Raw genomic sequence first — 17,708 nt, 5'->3', positions numbered from 1 at the left:
TTTTGCATCGGTTATCTCTTCGCGAAATACCACTAGATCTAAATTTATTTTCATTTAACTATCATTTTTTAACCATATCCATCTAGTATTTTCACTGTTTGGTGATTTCCTTCTTCGCACGATCCAAGCGACGGCGCCATTTGTCACAGTTCGCGCCTGTTCAGATAGGAGGCGGGTTCTTTTCGTGCATTCACCATAACAGGAAAATAATCTTCATCAGGTTTGAAACTTTATCAACTAATTTATTACACATAACGGTACACAATATTCCACAAAACGAAATCACTATTATCCATTAGAAAAAAATATACTATATACAATATAAAGCGCGCAAAAACATGTTTTAGTTATCTCCCTTCAAACGGCATTCTTGCCGGGCCACTCCAAACGTTCCCAAGTCTCCTAGTCCCCCCACCAGTCTGACTCGACCGGTTTTTTCAGTTAGCTACGTCACTTCATTTAATCGTCTTTTATCCTCTAGGAGAAAAAGTTTCGGAAATGTCTTCCGCTAGGGAAAGGAACTTCACAGTACTTCTTGTAGTTTATTTTCGTTTCTGAAGTATACATATTCATGCATATCGAGGAATATTAAAATAATTTTGAAAGTCTTCCTCTTTGTTCTCCAAACTTAGTTTAGAGAAAAAGAGACTTATCTACCTGTCGATCTTATGACCAATAATGACCTATGCTTCACCAGCCTGGGCCACTGTGTCTGCGTCTGATTTAAAGAAGCTGCAAGTAATTCAAAATCGCTTCTTAAGACTCATAACCAACGCACATTACTTTGTACGCAACGATGTTTTACACAATGACCTCAAAATTGAGACTATGGACAATTTCCTTCGTAAAACTAATAAGAATTTCTTCAGGAAAGCTAAGGACTGTGAGCATCTATGCAAATATTATTTGTTTCAGTATGAAATACTGGATGAAGATAGACACCCCCGTCCCTTCGCTGCTTTCATGTTAGACAGCAACCAGAACTTTTCAACGTAAATAGTTGCTTATTATTTTCACAGTCTGACTTCACAAATTATTAAAAAATGAAGCAGCATTCACCAGAGCCAGGACTTGGGAGGGTGGCCTCCCACGTGACCTGTGCCTTAATACTTGCTACTAATTTCTCCAGATTATAATGCTTTCCTGAGACTTGTACATAAGTAAATAGTGATTATCTAATCATGAACTTTATGTTTTATTATTTTGCATTTTATCTTATATACTCTCTTTTATTTTGTATTGTATTGTATTTACAACATAATGAACTTCACCATTCAGATGTCATCTCGTGCTCACGTGACGTTGGTCACACCCCCTTCTACAGTTAAGCTATCCTGCACCGCCCAGCTCACGTATTTACATACTTTCAGCGCTCCTCGTAGCAACTACATTATGACTACCGGAACACAGCACGTAATTCTACGTGCTAATTGCGGCATAAAGTGGAACATGGAACATGCTCCTAGCACCTACTCAAGCATTTCTGCATAAACTTAATTCAAGTTTAATCTGCATAAAAGATAATTTGGACTTAGCTCAACTTACTCCATTTTCTGATGACTTCCCACTTAGACCATTTGCGCGTTCGGGCGCGGTGCTCATGCAGCCCTGATTTAAATAAAAAATTTACGAGCGGGCCAATAGCCTACCTGTCATATTAGTAAAAACTCTTTAGTAGTTGCAACTAAAATTGAAACTGACGATTCAAGATTCATTCCCCATTTTATCATTACTGATTTGTGCGAAGTAAAGGAAGTATTGTAATTACGAAAAATTTCAAGTATCACATTTCAGCGGAAATATCCATTTTGTCCAATTCTGAATCCATCTGAACGATTTTTGTGTGATATCTCATCCGGACAGAATGAAGGATTCTTTCCTTTCAACAGAGATTTTAAAATGAATTCAAAAAGTATTTTAATGAAGTCTGTATGCATATAGATATAAATATATGCATCTCGCATAACTCAAAAGCGATTAGCTGTAGAACGTTTACAACTTTCTAAATGTATACGTGTAGTTGTGCTCCTCCTTTCTATATTGCCCACAGCTGTACCAAACGTATATCTGTATACACACATATATGTACACCCACAACACTTATTTGGCTTAAAAGTCCCTACCCGACCTTTATTTTCGCAATTTTTGGTAGTAGTCATATACTTCCAGTTATCGAAGTATTTTAAACGACAAAAATATTCATGTTTTGGCAATGTAGATTTAATTTTTTAATAAATAAATCCAAATTTAAGTGCAGTCTCCCGGTTCGTATACTCACATTTGGGAATGGTTTATACTCGTTATAAAAAATAAAATTACAAGAAATTAACTCCTGCACGAGAAAAACTGAGCAGTATATTTAATTTCAAAAGCTGCAATTTTCGGTGTCATTTTCAACTTTCTTCTAAGGAGCAGTTATTCAAATTAAAAAGTATAATTCGAAGAAATAAGTTTTAATGATGTTCAGCAAAAGGTGTGTATGGTTTAATGGGCCGTACAAGAAAGTTTTGTGGTGCCCGCTTCAGATTTTGTCGTTTAGTAAGCATATAATTTTTCGATTTCTTATTTAAAAAAAATTGAACTGTTTCTTATACTTTCTTAAGATGCAGTGAATTATAAGTGCCCTGTAATCAGTTTAGATATAAGCTCTTCTGAAAAAAAAAAAATCGAAGCACCATGAAGGAAGTAGTTGTTTTTGGTGAAATGGAATATGTATATAGATCACACACAGATAATAAATGGATTAAAAAATCAAGGTGATACTGCCTGTTCACGGCTCACAATCACCCATTAAGTGTTCAAATTAGTAGTTGGTCAAACCGCCCCAGATTGGAATGATGAGTTTGCGTTTTTCTTCAGAGTAATTTTTTTGTTGAGCTGAGGATATGTGAGGACTGCAGGAGATGTTAAGGCCGTCTCATATCATAAATCATAAAAAATCATAATCTATTACCGAGTCATTTTTTAAAATATATTTTTAAGCTATTTTTTGCCGTCAGTTATTGTTACTGTTAGGCAGTGACGCCCCGTCTATGAATCAAGTAAATAAATTACTCAGTTAAATAATCTATATGTAACTCTATATATGCGCTATCCTATATATTATAGAATATACTAATTAAATTTGAAATAACGCAATCAAGCCTATACACTTTACTCCTAGAGGTAAAATACAAAACTTTCAGCAGTCAAACTTGAGGAAATACGGGGAATTTTTAACAAGCCCTACGCAGTTATATGATTTGCTTATATGAGAGGTGAAGAATTACCACTGATATTAGACATTAATTGCGTAGTCCACAATATTTCATGCTCTTGAATATGTGTCCACGGGAAGATAATAGGTTGGACTCCTCCTAAGCATTAAACGGAAAAGAGCTTCTGTGATACAGCTGCTGAATGGCTGTATTCAAGCAAACGTCTGAGTATGAAAAGTTCCTGTTTTTTTATAATTCCCCAGGATAAATATGCAGCTTCCTGTACGTATTATTGAAGCATGTGGAAAATTAAATTTTAGAAATCTTTAATTTTTATAGAGGGGGGCTCATCAGCAGCTGTACACTAGTAGTTTGATCCAAGTCGAATCACGAAATCAAGTAAGACAGATCTAAATGAAATTAAGAAACGTAAAAAATTTGCTGGAAAACTATATTAATACTTAACATTTTAGACTTAAAATACGTTTTGTCATTCGAAAATTTAGCACAAAGTCTTTACTGTTATTAAAATACTTTAATTGAAGAAAAACTTCCTGTGGTGCTTTAGAAACGCGCTTCTGAATTAAACATAATTCAGTTTTTGAATACCTAAATGAATTTATTTTCCAATTTCAAAATCTTTAAACAGCTAATTTTGTTTCGATGAAGAATGAGCATTTACGTATACTCTTGAAAATGCAATCCCGGTTAAGGACTTTTAGAATTTCTTTAAAATGGCGTAACTTATAGATCAATTTTTCAATCATCTTCACGTATACTCTACATCAAATATATTAATTATATTCATGAAAGCTTTTGCGGTGATCTGCAAACAGTAGATACACTTCATGCGCAAAACGAAATGATAGAAACAAGAAAATCACAATTTTTTCCAAAATCACCGTTCTCCCTAAAAATGGCAACACCGTTTCTTTTAAAAAAGAATTTTGAAAAGATTTTTTTTTACGTAGACCTTTGTATTTTTAAAATACATGTAGCTTTATACGAGAAAACTAGTAATTAACAAATTAGTTATAAGTTTCTTCATAATAATCTCAAATGGCGAATATAATTTGAAAAATCCATAGTATTATTGAATCGAAATCTGTTTACATGTCAAGATATACATTTCCCGAGGAAATTTGAAATTGCAAGAGGTAAGTTTCCGAAGTATTTGACAGTACAAGCTCTACAAGCTGCATTCCTTTATTTAAAATTTAGATCTTGGTTATCATAGATTTTCTTGAAACATTGCCTAAGATAAGATAAGGGCTAATATTGATCCACAGCAATGAACGAGAATATCCTGCATTTGCTTAGAGATAGAAAGAAAGGATTTGTGAGATTTGCTGGACGACCAAGTCTCAGTTTTACTAGTTTTATATTAATTTACTGCAACAATGACATAATCCAAGTGACTGGACTACGAATAGAAAATTGATTCTAACTTAAAAAAATTGATCTGCATTTTGTGATACGTTTCTTAAATTTAATTTTTTAAATCAACATGCTTCAAATCGACGTGTGCACTTATTTAATATGGGAGATTGCCAGAGACTTCAATAAATATTATACAAGCTAAAAAATTAAACATAATTATAAAAAATAAAATATTCTAAGAACGATTGTGATACCAATATTCATCAATAATCAAATATTCTATGTTCAAATATTTGAATAAGATTTATATCACAGTTCCTAGATTTTCAGAGATGTTACTCATGTTCGTTAAATGGTAATCAATTTGATATGAAACAAAAATCAAAAGCATTGAAATCTTAAATTTCCCCAAATTCTTGCTGTAAAATTTAATGTGATAGTAATGCTAATTAACTGAAAAGGAAATGTGTTCGCTGGCAGACTAAGATTGCTTTGACGGCCTCTTGTTTCAGACCTCTGGCTTCTAGGATTATTGTTTTTCGTACTATAAATGGGTGATTCTTAACAGAATTTAAGTCTGTTAGATCATGGCGTCTACTATGTTGTATCATTAGCTTTGAAAAGTCTATTCATTTTCTTAAACTGATGCACCGCAAACTGCACGGGAACCTAATTTGTAAACTATGTTCGCTTGATTTGTGTAAATCTGATTTCTATTGTTAAGCTTATTATTTTATTATTAAGCTGAACTGTATGTGAACACTCAAAGGCCGAAATTGAAAATTATCTTCACCTGTTAGAGAATCCCGGAGAAGGCAATCATCCATAACATCCATGCCTTCTGCGGGATTCGAACCCAGTATGGCAGTGATTCGGTATGGTAGTTCGCCTCGCTAACCACTATCTCATTTGGGAGGCATAAAAAGAATGACAAAGATGAGGTTGTTTTGCCTTGCAGTTAAATTTAAAATATTCATAAGCACAAAGTTTATTTCCATTTTATATATTTGATAGTTCTACCCTACAGTTAAACTTGCCAGTATCTTACCAGTAGCAGAGTCACAATTTAAATTTCGCCCACAGATGATTTTAGCAGGAACTACCTTTTCTTGAGGCATTCCGGAATACTTCACTAGACGAGCTAAATGAATAATAACTCAGTGCAACAGAGCTACTACTTTTAAGCTCTGTCGTACCGAGCTTGTATTTGTATAACCTTTTGATCTGAACAAAAGTTCAAGCATGAGCAGAGTAGGCATGAAATGTAGGTTTTATTGAAGGTAATGTAGGCATAAAATGCAGGTTTTATTGAAACTTGGAAAGTATAATTTGATCCGGGTAGAATCACAAAAAGAAATAGCGTGAAATTAAAAGATGTAGAAAACTTGCTGAAAAAGCTATATTAACAGTAATTCAAACGTTAAACTTACAATACATTTAACAAATTAAGAAGTGAAAACCAAAACAATGGAAATAAATAAACTAAATGTTTTCATAAAGCCACCGCTATGCCTAAAATACGCAAAGCAGTTTCATTTAAAAAAGTAGAAAGGAAACGAGTATCTTTTGGTAGCCTTCACGTAATTTCAAAATACAAAGTACGAAAGAGTGTACAAAAAAACTAGTAAGTAACAAATTGGTTATGCGTTTCTAAGTATAATCGCGACCTGTAAATACCGTCTTAAAAAAACGACTAGCATCATCGAACCGAAATACAATGGAAGGGAAAGGAAAACGGGTTGCCATAAATTAAGAAATTCGCCAAATGAATTTTTCTTGGTGCAACTGAAAAAAAATATGCCAAAGTAACGTTTTGAGCTTCTCAAATTTCGCGCAAATTTCACAAAATTTAATATTTAGGCATAATTTGAAACGTAGAATCAAAATATGGAAAAAATTGGTATGCTATATCAGAAAAAGTTCGATTTTGTGTCAAAGTATCTATGTTACTACAATGCTATATATAAATCTAATATATATCCCAAGTCGCGCTTTCGGGACGTGAAAAACGCTATTTGAATTTTGTCAATCGTCCCAGTAGAACGGGAGATATATAACTCTCTCCCTTTTTTGTGTAGTGTACATCTTGGATAGTATTCAGGCTTTCAACCTTATCAGCTTTTACGTGTAAGTGGAGCATACCGTGATAATTAAAAGTATTGTGCGCCAACGAAATCAGCGAAAGTTTTGCATTGTTCGAGTTAGGAAAAGATTTAGTTTTGAAAGGCAGAAATTAAATTTATTGTTTTCTGGCACAGTCTAGTGGCATAAAATAGTATGAAAAACATACAAAATAAAATTAGACTTTGAACTCTCAGAGCAAGAAGAAAAAATACACAATGTGAAGTTATGAAAATCACTAATCGTCAACTTCAAACTCATTAGAAGTTACTAAATAAACAGTAGGAACAGCACAAAATGCTGAAAAGATAAACAGTATACTATCTGGGCCAACCTAAGCATAGACTAAATGGGCTACAGCCCAAACGTTATGGGGGTAAGTTTTTAATAGTTGAAAGGATAGTGTATTTTACATAATAGTATGATTTTTTTGCAAACCATTTACTTTTTTTTCCTGGATCAGTGAGAATATATTTTCTTAAGAAATCCTTTATCTTTTATATATAATATATATCAGAATTGTGTATCCAACAGTTATGCAACTCGTATAATCCGTTTAAAGTAAAAACGTCACTCACACTTAATTAAGAACTAAATTTTATGCAAGTAAGTAATATTAGTTCTACAAATATCAGAAACAATATGACTACCAACACATACAGCCAGATGTAGAGTTTACACCGCCTGACGGGACACGAATTTTTGGCACCCTATTATAGAGCTTGTAAAAAAAGAAAAATCACCTAAGTTAAAAGAAGGTTGATCAAAAACGACTTTTGCCCTTTTTATTGCTTTGTAAACTCGGAAATCCTGAGAAGGGCATTTAATAGTAATTTGTTTCATTATTATAATCAAATATTCGTTGCTGTCATCAAAACTATATATAAAAAAATCATAGTCCTTCAGGGAAAATTGCCCCCTTGGACCAAAAATAGAATATTTAGGTGCATATATATTGTTACAAATTTTGTACACGTTTTAATAATTTTGGTGAAATTATACATGAAGTTTTGGCAGGTAATTATAATGAACATTAATAATTATTTTATAATGGAACATGAAAGTCTTCTGTAAGTTAGACTGTCAAATACTTCGGAAATATAGTTCTTCAAATTTCAAATAATGTCAGATTTCTTCAAAAATACATCTGACATGCCACTACGTTTCGATTCGATGATGCCATGGATTTTTAAAATTATATTTTCAATTTGAATTTATACTTCGTATAAAAAGAATTATTTCAAACTTGATACTTACTAGTTTTTTTGTATACTCTTAGAGTAGATGTATAGAGTGGTTTAAGATTACAAAAATTGCGTGGAAACTGAATTTATTATGAATATTTTTTAAATGAAACTGCTTTATTTATTATAGGTAGAGCGGTGGAATTATGGAATAAATTGTAGTACTTTTATTTCGACTGCTGTTTTATACTTGAATTGTTTCTTCGGTTTGCTGATAACCATAAAGGCATTCGAAATAGTAACTCAGAGATTTGGTACAGAGCGCGTGTGACGGTGATTCAACACTTAACGTAAAGCTGACGTAATTTCAAAGAAATTATAAAATCCTTATCTAGAGATGCATTCTCAATAATATGCGTAAATGCACATTCTTCAGTAAAAAAATAAAATTATCAGTTGGAATATTTTGAAAAGTTTAAAAAATAATTGATTTAAATTTTCAAAACCTGAATCATGTTTCATTCATGAGTGCCTTTCTAAAATCCCACGGGAAGGTTTTATCAATTAAATTATTTAAATAACAGTAAAGGCTCTGCTAAACTTTTTAATAATTTGGATTGGATCGAATTTAAGGTCATTAACAGAAAGCGTTATTCTACACAATGTTTATTCACGAACACCGAAGACGAATTACTACATATGCACAATAATGATATTACACTTTCTTTTAACAAATAAACACTACCGCAATCTGAAGCTACATAATCACGAACTTAAATTTATCATTCTTCCTCCCATGCATCCGTAAACGTATGCATCAATGTTAATTAACCTCAAGCTTATAAAGTAATTTCATTTTTCTTCTAGCAACACACTTATCCATATGAACCTCATAAGATCTAACTCTATCATCTCTGCCAAGAAATAATTCTTTACCCCCACTTGACTTCCAGATAGAGCGTTTCTCATTTTCTTCATCTACAAGTACAACATCATTAATTTTAAACACGGAACAGTTTTTCAGAGTTTTTGAAAACATGTCTGATCTCAGTTCTAATAAATATTCTTTAAAAAAACTTTTTCCAGAAATGCTCTAATAATAATTGCCTGTGGTTCCGTCTTTTAATCAACTGAGATCTTGTTGATTATAATTTAGATTGAGATGAAGGTAAAAGATTCAATCCAGATCCAGTTATAAAATGAGATGGTGAAAGAGGAACATGTTCCTTTGGTTCATTGTATACGTGGGTCATTGGTCTAGAACTAATAACAACTTCAGCTTCAACTAAAATAGAATGCAGTTCTTCATACCATAAAGAAGCTTTACCTAAGATGCGTTTTAAACGAGATTTTCAGATCTTACGAAACGTTTGCAAAATCCTCCCCACCAAGGTGCACCTTCCACAAAAAAATTCTACTCAAGGCCATTTTCCTTTCAAGGATATTTAGAAGCTTTTTATCTTCACACCATTTATACAAGTATTTTAATTCACGATCGGCAGCTTTAAAGTCTTAGCATTCTCAGAATAAATAAATCTACAAATGCCTGTACGTGCAAACAGTCAACGCAACGCTTGAATAAAACACTCTGTACTTAAATTTGATAATAATTCTAAATGATCTCCTTGAGTCACTAGGCAAGTAAACAATGAAATATATACTTTTGCACCATCTTTTAAGTACAAAGCTCCAGCAAAATCTACCCCACTTAGCACACGTTTGAACTTTCTCCACTCGGCCAGCAGGAAGAGGAGCCGATGTCTCATGCCGAGTAGCGTTACAGTTTTTACAAAATTTACAATCATATAACACAGATTTTACAAACTGTCTAGCTCTTAGAATCCAAATTTTTCATGTTACTTCCACTAAACTTTCATTGACCCCACAGCGAAGTACCTTTTCATTACAATTTAAAATAATTAAAAGAGAAAAAGAATTATTTGATAATATGATAGGCTGAATTACATCGGCATCTAACGAAGATTTTATTAATCTGCTTCCAACCCTTAAAAAACTATTTCGATCAGTTATTCGATTTAACCCAAATAATTTGCAATTTTGCCACATTTTTTTTATATTCAACATATTTCAGTTCTGCTAAAAAGTACTCAATATGTGATAACTTAATCCAACAACACTTAGCATTACATATTTTATTTTTGGACACAGGACTAATCAGTCTATTTTGTGACTTTAAATTGGTTATGAATCTAAATATATATGACGTGACTCCTAATAGTTTGCCTAAGTCACCACACTTCTGTATCGGTAGCACAAGTTGTAAAGGTTGAACACTGCTGGCAAACTGAGTCAAATCTCTGTCTTCAGTGATGTCTATGTGTTACAGTGGTCATTTATTTTAGGTTAATTTATTTCATCTTGTAGCCATTGAGGTCCATGCCTCCACGCTCGATCTAGAAGTTCATTCACTTTAGTGCCACATGTAATTTTGTCATCTGAACAATGTTACCACATAATCGGTGATATTTTATCTTGAATTTCCGACACGCGAATTTGGTACCAATATCGCAGTGGTGAGTTCTTCATCTAGTGATTAGTGAAGAGAGAATCAGTCCACAGACAAATCTTCGCTTGTGGAAAATGCACACGAACTGTAGTTATAAATCTTGCATCTAGCACTGCTGCCATGAGTTCGAAGTTTAGTGAAGATAATTTTCCAGAGCAACAACTCTGCTCTTGGCTTCACCTAAACTTGCTTCAGAACATTTAAATCTGCAGACTTTCAAGTTCACTGCTGCTCCGTAAGCACTTTGCGATGACTCATAACAGCAACATACTTCCAACACTTCAGGTCTTTCAACAAGTTCACGAAAATACCAACGAGGTGTTTGGATATTTGGTAGATCAAATAAAATTCCTATACCATTTGTTCCATTTGTCTTGCAATTCTGGTGAGACAGTTTAATTCCAATCAATATCTTTACGCCATAAATCTTGAAATACAAATTTTGCTTCAATCACATATGGAGCAAGAAACCCAAAAGCATTGAAGTTCTTCGAAGCAGCTTTCTAAACACAATGGTTTGTTTGATAATGGGACAGGATAAAATGTATAATGCATTGAACAATAAAACAGACGAGTTCCTTATTAATATCTCACCAAAGACCAGGAATCTCTGAGGGAGAATCACATTCGGACAATTTAATACTGACGAAGTTGTTGCTTGATTTATACTGGTCTTTTAAAGTATCCGAATCAGAACTCCATTTGGTTAGTCATTGATGCTCTTTTTTATATTATTAACTTCACGACATATGAGTAAATTTTATCCCTCCGTATCTGATTTACAAATAAAGTCATCAAAATACATGAAGTTTCCAAACTTTCTAGAACTCTGGCATAGATATTTTTAAATTTCTTTAATGATGCATAATGCAAAAGCTCAGGAAGAAATCTTCTTGATTTCGGTCCAAAAATGACACGACACATCCGATCAAATTTGCAAAAAACGCCTTCTGAATGTCTGACGTAAATGCAATTCGATGATGTCGAAAATTTATTAAAACTTTCAAAAGTTTAGAAAGAAGATTTAGTCCTTGAAGTAAATTATCATTTACAGATTAATGACTTTTTTCGTTAAAGAACATAATAAGCGACTCGAAATATTTTCGAATTATGAACTTCACGAATGACAGCAAAGGGAGGAATGTAATAAGTTCATTTCCCAGATGGAGTACTAGTTTCAACCTTTTCTAATATTTCTTCCTTAAATTTACTGTTTATCACTTCATTATGTTGCACATAAAAGTCCAAGATTGATTTAGATTGTTCGATCAATCGTCTTACAGCACTCTTAAAATTGTCACTTAGTCACATTCACATCCTGTTATGGAAGTCTAATTTCGCATGTATCAAGCATTTTTAGTAACCGAGTTTTCAAATATTTGTAAAGCTATTTGATTTTGTTCTTAATCAAAAATATTTTTATTCCTACAGATTTAATTTCCCAAATCGATTCGATCCAGTTTAGAAAATTTTCTTCAACACTTACGTCTAGGCACGCATCGTGCATTTGAAAATCCGAAGAAGAAAATCAGTCTTGCATACACAAACCAAACAGATTTTTCATCGTTACGGCGTTCCTGTTATCCTTTTTATTTCTTCACCTGCAAGGTAGGGCGATCAAATATCAACGAGCTTTTATTAGTTGAGCATCGAGTTGGGCATTTGCACGTGTTTGGGGAGTTGAAGTCGTTAGTTGGAGATGCTTAGAAACTACAGCAGTTCGTGTTTTATTTAGTAGACCGTACGATGAATGGGAGGAGTGTGACCATCTTTATTGATCAACGCATAATCATGAAGTTCCTTCTCCGTGAAAACGTGAAACCAGTCGAAATTTACTGCAGATTACATGCCCGGTTTGCGGAAACTACCCTATCATGGTCAGGTGTAAAGATTTGATGCAACGAAGTTAAAGCGAGGACGTGAACGTTTTGTGAATCAAGGTCATCCCAGAGCCTGTGTGACTAATGGAATCATTGCACGTGTTCGTGAGATTATCTAACATGATAACGCTACACAGTGTTTCAGATTTCAGAAGAACTTGGTGTCGGCTATGGAAGTGTCCAATCAATCTTTAGAAATCATTTAGGCTTCAGAAAATTTTCGGCCTGATAGGTTCCAATCATTGATGATAAAAAAGCTGGCAGGATTTCCCATTTCTCAGTTGCTTCAAACTTGTTCTGACTAAGAAGGGAAAGCTATTTTGCAAAACATTGTCACCTGTGGTGAGACATAGGGGTATCATTGCATCCCCGCATCAAAGGATGCAAGCATGAAGCGAAGAAGGAAAACGCGTGAAAGTCAAATCTTAATTGTCGAGCGAAAGTTTCAGTTATGGGTTTTTAGGATTAGAAGGGTCATAAACACGGCGCCCCCCTAGGCGATGAAATCGGCTGTATGATTGAAAGAGAGGCAAGCTCCTCCAACACTAAAACGAGGAAGCCAGCGAGCCGGCCCTGCTCACAAAGAAAATTAAATACTACAATATTAAAGATAATACTAAAAATTTCAAATTCATCTTCAAATTTATTCATTTACATGAGCTCCGAGAAACCAGGCCCGAGTGAGTAACATAAAAGTTACATAATGAAACATAACAAACTGAAAAATACAAGTATAAATGGTTGCAAGCCATTAAATCGTTTCAAATAACACTCAATCACACTATAATTAACTAAATGAAATAATAATAACAAGACGCAAATGGTCAGGAAGTAAAACAAGACGTCACATAATTCATACACTCACATGTAACACAAAATAACCTAATAGCGTCTGTTTCACTAAAACTCTAATTTACAATTCCAATTTTCCTTTGTAATTTTGAATCTCTTTCAGAAGTGGCATCGATTGCAAGAAAATGACATTTTTATTGATAACTTAGTCAATTATGTTCCAATTTGATTGAAATTTTCATATACCGCACAAAAAAAGAAAAAAAAATCGAACCAAAAAACACAGCACGAAAATACGTTTGAGAATACTTAACCTTCTACACTTAAAATACGTTTCAATATTTGAAATTTTAGCAGAAAGAATATACTGTTATTTAAATACTTTAATTTATAAACTCTTACCGTGCGGTTTTAGAAAAACGCTCGTGAATGAAACATAATTCCGCTTTCTAAAGAACAAATCAATTTCTTTTCAAAAATTTTAAAACCTTCAAACTGTTACTTTTGTTTGTCTCGGTGAATTGGCCTTTACGTACATTTTAGGAAATGCAACCGTAGACAAGGATTTTAGAATTTCTTGAAAATTCTGTATTTTTCATAAAAAAGTGTTGAATCATCGTCACGAAAAAGGCTTAATAAAAATTTTTAACGACGTTTTTAAAAGCATTGGTTATAATCAGAAAATGGAATTAACAATTTAAGTAAAAAACCAAGCAGAGGAAACAATAAGTCTGCAATTTAATCAAAGCCACCTCTCTGCATAAAATGGGCAACACAGTTCAATTTTAAAAAATTCTCTGACTGCACTTTTTTAATATATAGAATATTGTAATTTAAAAATATATATAGCGTAGAGCAAATGAAAAAACTTGGAAGTAAAAAAAAAAATTATTAATTTTCTTCCATATTTAATTTTTCGTAATAATTGTAATTGCAAACTATAATTTTAAAAATCCATGGCATCATCGAATCGAAACTTGCTTCTGTGTCAGAGGCAGTTTCTTGAAGAAATCTGAAATACTTTGAAATCTGAAGAAATAACTTTCATAAATATTTGACAGCCAATAAGCTGTATTCATTTGTATAAACATTAGTGAAATAAAAAATGACGTATCAGAAGTTTTGTTAGAAACCTATCAGAGGTATTGCTTATATTTACAGACACCAGAGGCCGAGAATACCCTGCATTTGTATAGAAACAGAAATGAAGTATTTCTGAGATTTACTTCAGAACAGAGTCTCCATTTTAATCTTTTTGTATTAATCTCCTCAAGTCTGACATACATTACGTGACTCAACTAGGTACGGAAAATTGATTCTCAGCTTGAAAAATGTATCTCACTTTCGTTACAAGATTTTTCTTAATATTTTTAATCATCGTAACTCTAATCAATGTACACATTAATTTAATGCGTGAGGATCAGTAAAACTTCAGTCGTCATTACTCAAGCTGCAAAAGCATAATTATGAAAATAAAATACACTATTAACGATTGTAATGAAAATTAACATAAATAATCAAATCTGTACCTTCAAATTTTTGAAAAATATTTATATCACAGTTTACAGATTCTAAAAGGCGTTACTCATGTTTGTTTAATGGTAATCAAGTCAATATAACACAGGGCTTAAAATTATTCAAATCTTAAAATTTCTCCAAATTCTTGCCATAATAATGAATGTCAAAAAATACCATTTAATTGCATGAAAAATGCTTTCGCTGGCTCCTTAATGTTTCTTCAACGGTTTTTTGTTTCAAACCACAGGTTTACAGGATTATTTTTTTTTAATTCTATAAAATGCTGATTCAACAGAGTTTCAGTCTGTGAGATCATGGATTCTGCTGTTTTGTATCATTACCTCGGAAATAACATATGCGAACTATATCCGCTTGATTTATGTGAAACGTATTTCAAAGCTGTACTACTCGTAAACACTTAACCCTAAAATTCAAAATCTTGTATTATGTATACAACATACAAACACTAATACTTAAAATTTTGTATCTGTATCCTTGTTGAATAAATAGTACTCTGAATCACTGATTAGTTGTAATCACAAAGCAAATTTGGATAAAAATCCAAATAAAAGTTGATAAGCCCTTTTCGTGGTTTATAATAGAAACTATAACACAAATCTAAACCGATGACTTCCTGTAATAAAAGTAGTTGTTTTTAATTATCTCGCTTGTCTGAATAAGATCAATCCCACGACATTACACTTTCTTGATGGCAAGAAGTCAAGCTTGCGCTCGTCGTTGGCAAGAACCTTGGGCCCGATACAGGTGGCATTGCGACTTTCCTCAGTTCCGCACCCAATTTTGGGGAACCGCATGCTGGGGGAACGATCCGAGAGTCTCACACCCCTCTTCTCCTACCAACTCCCTCTTGAAGGACATTCGACTCGCCGCATATTTAGAGTGCTTCAATGCTGTACAGAGACTATACATTTACAAATATGCATACCTTCCCCGGGATTTAAGCATGGGGCATTCGGTATCAGAGTTAGCGTTGTTAACTACTGTCTCGGTTGGGAGGAAAAAATAGCATCACAAAGATGAGGCTGTTTTGTTTTGTCGTTAAATTTCAAATATTTATAAACGCAAAGTTTAATTCAAAGTTAAATATGTGATAGGTCTACACTACTGTTAGTCTCTTTCGTATCTTACAAGTCGCAGAGCCACAATCTAATATTGTCCCTGAAATGGATTTACCGTGAGCTACCTTTTCTTGACGCAGGGGCGAGCACTCCACTACCGGAGCCAAATTTCTGTTTTTACGCTCTGCAGCACTGAGTAAAATTTTTATAGCTTTCTGTTCTGCTAAAAATGTGGCATGAGCAAAGAAAGGTAAAACACCTCAAAATATAGGTGTTATTGGGAAACTTATTAATAGTTGTCACTAACTTTCTAAATGTGAATTCTTTCATGCTCGCCTGAATTCAGAATTTGTTTCCTACATTTTATAATGTGATGTTGCAACCGGAAATAAAGGATGATTCTCGATAAATGTGATGTCTTATCTATTACTAAAGTTCCATATATCTTAAAGATTTGTTTAGAGACGAAGGTAGAATGCAGATGTTGTGAGATGAAGGTAATGTAAATTTCTAAGTATATTTTCTAGTTTTTTTTTTTTTTTTTTTTTTTTTTTTTTTTTTTTTTAATTTCACGGATACTCACCCTATCTCTTTTTGAATTCGATCTGGATCACTCTCCTAGCGTTCCGCACATTTAATCCTTAACTACTTCTGCTTTTCCCACTATAAGTAAAAACAGCGTAACATTTAATTTTCGACGTGTTTCAATAATACACGAGGATGCTTATTTACCTGTCAAATAATCGAAAGGCAAAAACTTCTCATATTCAGGTACTCGCTTTAATACAGCCATTCAGCAGCTATAGCATAGCGGCTCTCTTCATTTTGATGCTTTAATGCTGAGGATTCCAACCATTTAGCTTTATATGGGCCACACTCGAAGATGATGAGATGTATTGGACTACACAAATAATTTCTACAATCAATGGCAGCTCTTGATCTGCCAAATAGGCAGCAACGTAACAATGTGAGAAGTTGTTACAACACATTTACACCCCCAGTCAGGCCCGCATGGGAGAGAGCTTTAAGCGAACCATCCCTAATAACATCTCGTTCGTTACAGAAACCAGCAGGAGTGGGACAGGAAGTTACCTCTGATTTTATTGGCCTATTGCTGTCCTGTCCACGAGACTGCCGGCTATTCCCCATCTCAGATTGTCTTCGGTCTTGACCTTCGTGTGCCTTGTGTTCTCGTCTTTGGTAGCTTTCCGAGAGCGCCTTTATCATCTGATGTGTACATCGAAGATTTCCAGGCAAGATTGGAAGTGATGCACAAGTTTGTATGAGACCCAGTCAACATGGCGACAGAGAAGATGAAGCATCGTAACGACACAAGAGCTACAGGAGATCGATTCATCGAAGGGGACAAGATATGCTGTGGAATCCTATTCGACAGAAAGGTGTCTACCCTAAACTACAATCACCTTTAGACGATCCTTACACAGTCCTAACGACGTCGTAGTTGGGATCCGTAAGTCACCGAATTCTAAGCCGAACGTCGTTCATTACGACAGGCTAGCCTCTTACTATGCTATAGTACGTGGTCTTCACAGTGTATATAATGAAAATACTGTACAAGACCCTTGTCCTATTTATTTTTAATTGTGTAAAATTGTGCACTCATTTATTGATTTTAGTGCTTAATTTATTTATGTTTTTTACTGAAATTATACTTTAAATATTGCATTGATTTTCCTTATTTGAAAGTATGGGCTTCCTGTTCAGGGATCGCATTTCCCGGGACGTGCAGTCCTATTGAGGGTGGTAATGTTATGAATTTTGTATATACAGACATGATTTTAGTGTAAATATGTGAAATTGTTGTATTTTTCTGTGCAATATATTATAATAAATCTAGAGAGACATACTATGCCGAAAAATTAAGAATAGAGGGGCAAGTCTATTTAATATTGTGTAAATGGGTATCTTGGTAGCGAGATGTCGGCATTTTGCCAATATTTTGACTAGATCCTGGTATCATCGTAATAGGTATTGTGATTAATTAAACGCTGTAACCATAATTCCTCCTT

Source organism: Stegodyphus dumicola, chromosome 7 (genome assembly GCF_044657685.1).
Source record: "Stegodyphus dumicola isolate Sdum_Otavi_A_Nest chromosome 7, ASM4465768v1".
Lineage (NCBI taxonomy): Eukaryota > Metazoa > Arthropoda > Arachnida > Araneae > Eresidae > Stegodyphus > Stegodyphus dumicola.
Note: the sequence above shows the minus strand (reverse complement) of the source record.